The sequence below is a fragment of the Gavialis gangeticus genome, unplaced genomic scaffold (genome assembly GCF_001723915.1).
Source record: "Gavialis gangeticus isolate Ggan-Ray unplaced genomic scaffold, GavGan_comp1, whole genome shotgun sequence".
NCBI lineage: Eukaryota > Metazoa > Chordata > Crocodylia > Gavialidae > Gavialis > Gavialis gangeticus.
In genome coordinates this window covers 23,427,092-23,433,892 of record NW_017729001.1, presented here as the reverse complement: position 1 = coordinate 23,433,892, position 6,801 = coordinate 23,427,092, and the positions used below count along the sequence as shown (strand labels likewise).

Sequence of the window (6,801 nt, the reverse complement as noted above, 5' to 3'; positions counted from 1 at the left end):
TTGGGAGGTCTGTAGTAGACTCCCACCGTTAAGTCCCTTGTTAAGATCTCCATTTGACTAACTCAGCTATGAACAAAGAAGGAAAAGCTCTTGAAAGAGGACTAAATACAACATGTAAGCAACTAATTACACACACAGCCTTCTTCCCCAGGCACAGAGAAACCAGTCATAATTTCTGCACCACTGTAAAATTACGCGGACTAGCACCACCCAAGTCAACACATTTGCCAAGCTATCAATTTTTTCAATATACCCAAAACACAGACCTAACACGGGAATAATGAAATCATCCATATTATTGGCAAGGAGAACTCAGAGTGATGGATGCCAACATTAGGATTTTATGAGATCAAGCAAACACATCCAGCTTTCAAATTTAGTTCAGAAATGAAATTAAAAACATGCAATTGATTTAGCACCGCAGAGTAATGCCGTCTTTGTTCACTTGAAATGACTTTCTCCCTATAAAATGACATTAGGTTGAGGCATTAGGTTGAGGTGCAGATCCAAATTAGGGACCTGGAACTTGCTTAACAGGCTGTCAGATGACTTTGAACACAGACTACACAACAGGATTCATCTACTACATCTTGAACTTGCTGAAATACATGGTCTTTGTTAGTCTGGGCTAGATGAAGAACTGTGGTGAATATGGAACTAGCTTGTAAGGTGTTACATGCCTCTTCAACTCCTATTTGCAACAACAGAAACTAAAAACTCACTGAACTATATTGTGTCATGGAATAAGTCTCCTACATTTAAATAGGAATATACGTCACCATTGTTCAAGTGTTTACAGTACATGTATCTACAATAAAGACCAACCTCATCAGGGGATTCATCACGTAAGCAAGTATCTTAAAACATCTCCATAAATAATTCATTACAAACACACTATCAACATACTGCATTGAGGCAGTATCAACATAAAAATAAATACTTCCCTTCTCTCACACACAAAATAGTTCCAAACTTGCCTATACCTTTTATAACAGTATGTCACCACTGAATTTAATTGGTCAATTTATGTTTCTAAAAGTAGTGGAAAAGTTATATAAAACATATCCATATACCTCACATTCCTAAAAATACAACAACATGGTAAAATTGTTGTTAAATACATGTATATTTTAACATCCCACATATCTTCATATTCATTCATAAAAAGGCATCTCACTGCCAAATAAATTATATGCATCAGACAAATAACAGAAGACACTAATGTTATAGTTGTTGCTGTTAAGGCAGGGTGCACATTTTAGACAAGTGGGCAGGGGATGGATGCATAATTGCAATTTAACACTAAATAATACCAATAGCATTGGCCCTTCAATGCCTGTAAATTAAATGGGATGAAACATCAGGTTACCTTCACATCTTCAGAAGACAATTGCATTTCCTCTCTACACGCATATAGCCAGTGTCTTAAACACAAAAGGTGGTGAGGTACTGTACATTAAAGCCTCCAGCCTTCAGTCTGGTTTGTGCTGGTATAGGGATCCACACTCACATGTCCAGGGACTGTGGGCCGTTGTAATCTCAGGCAATTAGCAAGGTTTTAAAGCCCACCACTGTGCACAGTAAGTCGGATTCCCCAGGCACAGCTGCATTCACCGCTGAAAATTGACCGTGCCGAATTTAAGCCATCTAGTTCAATTTGGTTTGGTGCTGGAGTATGACTTCACTTCTTAATTTCTCTTCTTAAACACGAAGCCAAAAATTTGTATTTTACAGTACAAGCATGAATAACCCCTTGTGCTATGAAAAGTAAAGGTTGACTTAAAAAGCTATTACATATATGCAATAAATTTCAGTGCTGCATCTGCAGATCTGAATTGTCACTTTAAAAAGGAATGAGCAAATTCTGGTTCTGGAGCAATTTGTTTCATTATACATTCAGCTGTTTTCTAAAGCAGCATGAAAACTTTATAACTTAAGTGGTTGTGGATGAGTTCCAAACACCTTCAGCCCTACCAGACCTGCTAACACCACAAAACCTAAATCATAGCATGTCTTCTGTTATGGAAGTCTTTAGAAATAGTTGTGTGTCCATGTTTGTTTTTCTGATATATACTATATTCTGAACACAACCTCTGTTGAAAGGTTCTTTTACTGGCATATTTTATAGTTGGAAGAGAGCTAAATGCTGAATACATATGTCTAAATCCAATCCAATCCCATTATACCCACCTCGGGGCTCCTGGAAGGGCCTGGAACATGGTGGTGGGTGAGTGGTAGTGGCATTAACTCCTGCACCACCTTAAGCTGACAGTGGTCCCAAAGCCACAGCAGTTAACACTACTGCCACTTGCCCCGCCACTGCTGAAACGAGTCCCGAGTGGGACTCTGGAATTAGGTAGTGGGGTGAACATTGCCAGCATTGACTCCGTGGCTTCCTGACCCGATACAGCAGTCTAGGCACTCGTGAGACATAACATTGCTGCTGTTCACTCCGCCATTGGATGTGGGCCCAGATGTGTCCCACGAGGAGGCCCATGATCTGATCCAGGGGAGGGCAAATAAGTTTGACCCCCTTCATGTAGAAAAGTCAGGAAAAAAAAATAACTAGAGACTGACTTACCAAAAATCTCCACAGATGGTTTTCTTGACTTAGTGTGGTGACATTAGACTGAAAAAACTGGGTTTTCTCCTCTAAAAATCGAATCTCATCAAATGTTTTCTGTGACACTGAAGGCTGCAAACATGGTAAATCATTTCCAAGCTGTGAAAAGAAAGTGGGGGAAAGAACAGGTCAGAATTTCTGCTTGTATAAACCATGCCTGTAATCGTCAAGCAGCGCATAGGTCCCTTCTATAACACAATGAGATTTACGAGGCTTTTAATAGCCTGGCTCTTCAAACATGGTTTTCAAATGATGGTTAAAACATATCCCACACATTAAAAGCCAAACTAAATTAATAAGTCTTCAACAATCCTTTCGAGTGTACCTAGTAACAGGATATATTTGGGAATGGAAATGTTCGCTGGCTTGACGCACTACTTCAGTTTCACTTCTATTCACCACAGAGACTGTAATTTACTGGAGGTCATCATTTAATCTGTACAACATATGCTGCCATTCGTAACTGGGATATAAGGCCTTTGAGGACACTTATTTGAAGAAACATACAAACTCTACCAAATATACTTATTACTGTTCCTAGCACCTTGATTTCTGGTCAGTGTTCAAAATATCCTCTATTGACAAGGTGACCATATTACATTTAAGGAAATCCAGGACACTGCCCCTCCCTCCCATCACCCCCTAGCCCATCCCCACCCCAGGCAGGAGGAGCAGTGCCCAGTCCAGCCCACCCCCCAACTTCAGCCGCTGCTCAGGAGGAGCCGGGCTGGGCAGTGCAGGCAGGGTGGTGCCAACCCAAGACTTTTATTCCCATTTTCACCAACCAGCTGGGACACTGGGATGGCCTATGTAATCCACAACTGTTCCAGCCAAACTGGGACGTACAGCTACCCTACCTACTGAAGATGTACGCTGGAAACAAGTATATGAGGGGTGTGCATCAGGAACTGGGAGAACATCTGTTCATCAGGGCACGCCCAGGGAAGACAAAGTCTAAATGTCACAAACTGCTGGAAGATCATTTTAGTTTGGACATTTACCGTCCAAGTTTCCAGTGTCTACAATAGACTCCCTCCAGAAGTGGTTCAAGCACCTACTCTAGATACCTTTAAGAAATGCTTGGATGGGGTGATCTGGCCCCAGCTGACTTCCTGCTCCTTGGGCAGGGGGCTGGACCTGATGATCTTGCGAGATCCCTTCCAGCCCTAAAGTCTATGAACCCTATGAAATACAGTGCTTAGGGCCAAATCCAAGTTACCAAAATGAAAGAAAAGATTCCACTGGGCTTTGATTATGGGGGTAAGGGCACAATCCTTGCAAACTTCCTAATCAAATAAAAGATCCAGTCCTGCAGGGCCTTATTCAGACAAAACAACAAAGACACATACACCTCCATTGCCCAATGGCTGCCCTACAGAGCGAAGTACAGCATGGACTCCACATGCACTATCCCCTAACATTAATGTAGAACAGCCATGTTTGTGGGCACCAGGCACACGCCAATAAGCTCACTTTTATGGGATGGCTTATCATAAGCACTCAGCGCAACCGTAAGATTCACTGTGGTGCTCCATAGCGTGCTGTCTTTTCATGGCGTAGATAGTCAAAGTCTCCTTTGCACATCTGAAACAAGTGGGGATCCAGTCAAATAAATGTTATTGCCTGTATATCCCTGCATGTTATTGCCACCTACAAAATAATGAGCACCAAGTACTTTCTCGGTCTTTATCAGAAGAAATTAAAAAAAAAAAAGAACAGAAAAAATAAAGGCATAATGTAGTACCCTGGTACTGTATTTTAAAACAAGTCACAGTTTTGTCTAAATTCATCTCATGGAATGCAATTCATCCACTTTCATTACTCCAGGCAGACATAGCTGGGTTGTCAAGGCCTATCTGTCTGAGAAGAGACAAATAGGGGTGAAAATACACAGTTTATACCCAGCAACCACTATATGGGCTGACCCAGCTTTGCTGAAGTTATTGATAGCTCCTTAAAGCTGTATTTAAACTGCTTGTGGAGGAGGAACAGAAGAAGCCCACTTTACAAGGCTTATGGATTTTTCTGTAATTGAACTGATGAAGCAAAACAGACTTGAATACAAAGACAGGGCAGCGATATATAACTGAACACATGCTGGAGGAGGGAAAAAACCAGTATCAGGAGGGCTAAATCCCTTTTACAACTTCAGCTTGGCACAGGACTTAAACACACATATAACTTTAAATATATGAGCGATTGTCTGAATCAGCCGATAGACTCATATGCTTATTCACAAGCCATCCCTAGAGTATTAAAGCAAGTGAAGCACCTCACGTATTTTGTATTGGAATTGCAAGTTAGAGAGGGGGTCTAAAGTAAAGTACTAGGAGTATATTTTCAATTAAAAAGGTTGAAAGTGTAAAAATAATATAGGTTTAGTGAGTTTGTTCTGCACTCCTACATACTAGAAATATTAGACCAAATAAAAGCTAAAGAAACATGCACACATCTGTACATCGTTGTCATAAACCTTAAACTGTAAGCTTTCTGGAGTGAGAACAGTCTTTTCTAATATTCATATGCAGCATCCAGCACGCTGGGGCCCTGCTCCATAGCTGAGGTCTCAAGGGAGCATTACAATATGCATAATAAAAATAAATTGGACACAGATACAGCATACATGTACAAATGTAAAAACAGCCATTAAATGCTAAGCTAGTGGTCAATATTTTGTATAAATACTGCTCTCGTAATAGTAAACAAATTATCCTCCTGTGAAGGAAGTTATACTTTGAAAAGGTTTCACAAAGGACAATCCACATAATCCACTTGTTTGTCATTTGAATCTCACTGCTACTAAATGAAAAGACCTGCAGATCTGAAGTTCTGCCTGACCTTTTCATATCTGGCATTTCAATAAACTTTATGCTGGTGCACTTTGTCAATTGGAAATATATCAAAGCCTGATTTTTAAAAAGTCATTTAATCAGTCTCTGTAAGTTGAGACCAGAATCAGATATGATCTTGATACTACTGAAGTCAGCGGGGATTTTTTGCAACTGACTTTTGCAGAAACTAGAGCAGGCCCTCTGTCCTATCAGCTCTGGATAAACTCTTTAAAAAATTTAAACCACAAATTCTAACCCAGTTCCTTTATTAGCAGTTTCCAGGCCAATCTGACTGTGTGTGTGAATTTTAGAGCACTTTGAAAAATTAACTTCAACGAGAAATGGTGTTTTAACCATGGTTGTGGCACCATCCCGTGATACTTGCACAAATGTCATATTCCAAAATAAAGGAAGAAGTTTGATAGTTATATTATGCGTCTACGTGACGTTATGTACATTGCCTAAACTGCCTGTGTCAATCACATGTCCCTAAAATATTTTAATTTATACTTGATAATTTTTGCTGTACCCCAAAGCATGCAAAGTCCCACTTAGTATTCATTACTGCACCTACAGCGCTACCTATATGCTATTAAGATATCAGCTCCCATCTCTGGTCTGAAAACAGTTTCAGCTTTCGGTGCTCAATTGCTACATTTTCAAGCAAGGTTTTGTGCTTTCTCCCAGATTTCCCCTTTCCTCATCCTATGAAGCACCCCCATAAATATTTGCATAGCTGTCCAATTGTCTTTCTTCAACTCCCTCCCTAAACCTCTCCTTTGTCTCTTAGGTCTATAAAAAACTTGAGACCAGACAGGCATCTGGCGTGCCAAGACCGCTGCTTTTTCAGCTGTCCTGTCCTACCCGCACTGCTTCCTTTCAGTCCCTCTGCTCCTTGCATTCACCTGTTAACTCTTGCCTCATATTAAGTTCCAAGCTCTCGAGAGCAGGGGCTATCTTCTTGTCCCGACTGTACGGCTCAGCGGTCTAAAGCTGGAGTCCAAAGGTATCATGAAGACAGGACACGAAAAACTGATAGTAACAACAACACCACATAGCACAGAAACGCTGATAATTGGAAGGCAATATTATTGATACCGGCGTAAAGAAAAAAAAAATCTATGGCAGCTTTTAAAGGCATCTTTTTTCCCAAAGCCAAAATTTGGATTTTTTGCATAGGGCACTTGGTCTCGGAAAACAGACAGGATATATGAATGACACGATACCTGTACACTGTTAGGCATGATGTGAGCATTTGGAGACAATGACAACATGCATTCATATTCCCAAATAATACAGCTCAAGAAGGAATCAAACAAACAGAAAAACCCACACAATATAAGAGTA

At 40.5% G+C, this 6,801-nt stretch overlaps 1 protein-coding gene across 1 annotated transcript in view; it reads right to left on the bottom strand.

The window, feature by feature from the left end:
* Positions 1-2,722, bottom strand: part of RIMBP2 (RIMS binding protein 2) — a 268,024-nt gene extending 265,302 nt beyond the window's left edge. Inside the window, exon 1 of the mRNA XM_019507085.1 lies at positions 2,582-2,722. The gene's annotated coding sequence lies outside the window, so the exon portion shown is untranslated. The remainder of the gene's footprint in view (positions 1-2,581) is intronic.
* Positions 2,723-6,801: the final 4,079 nt, after the last annotated feature.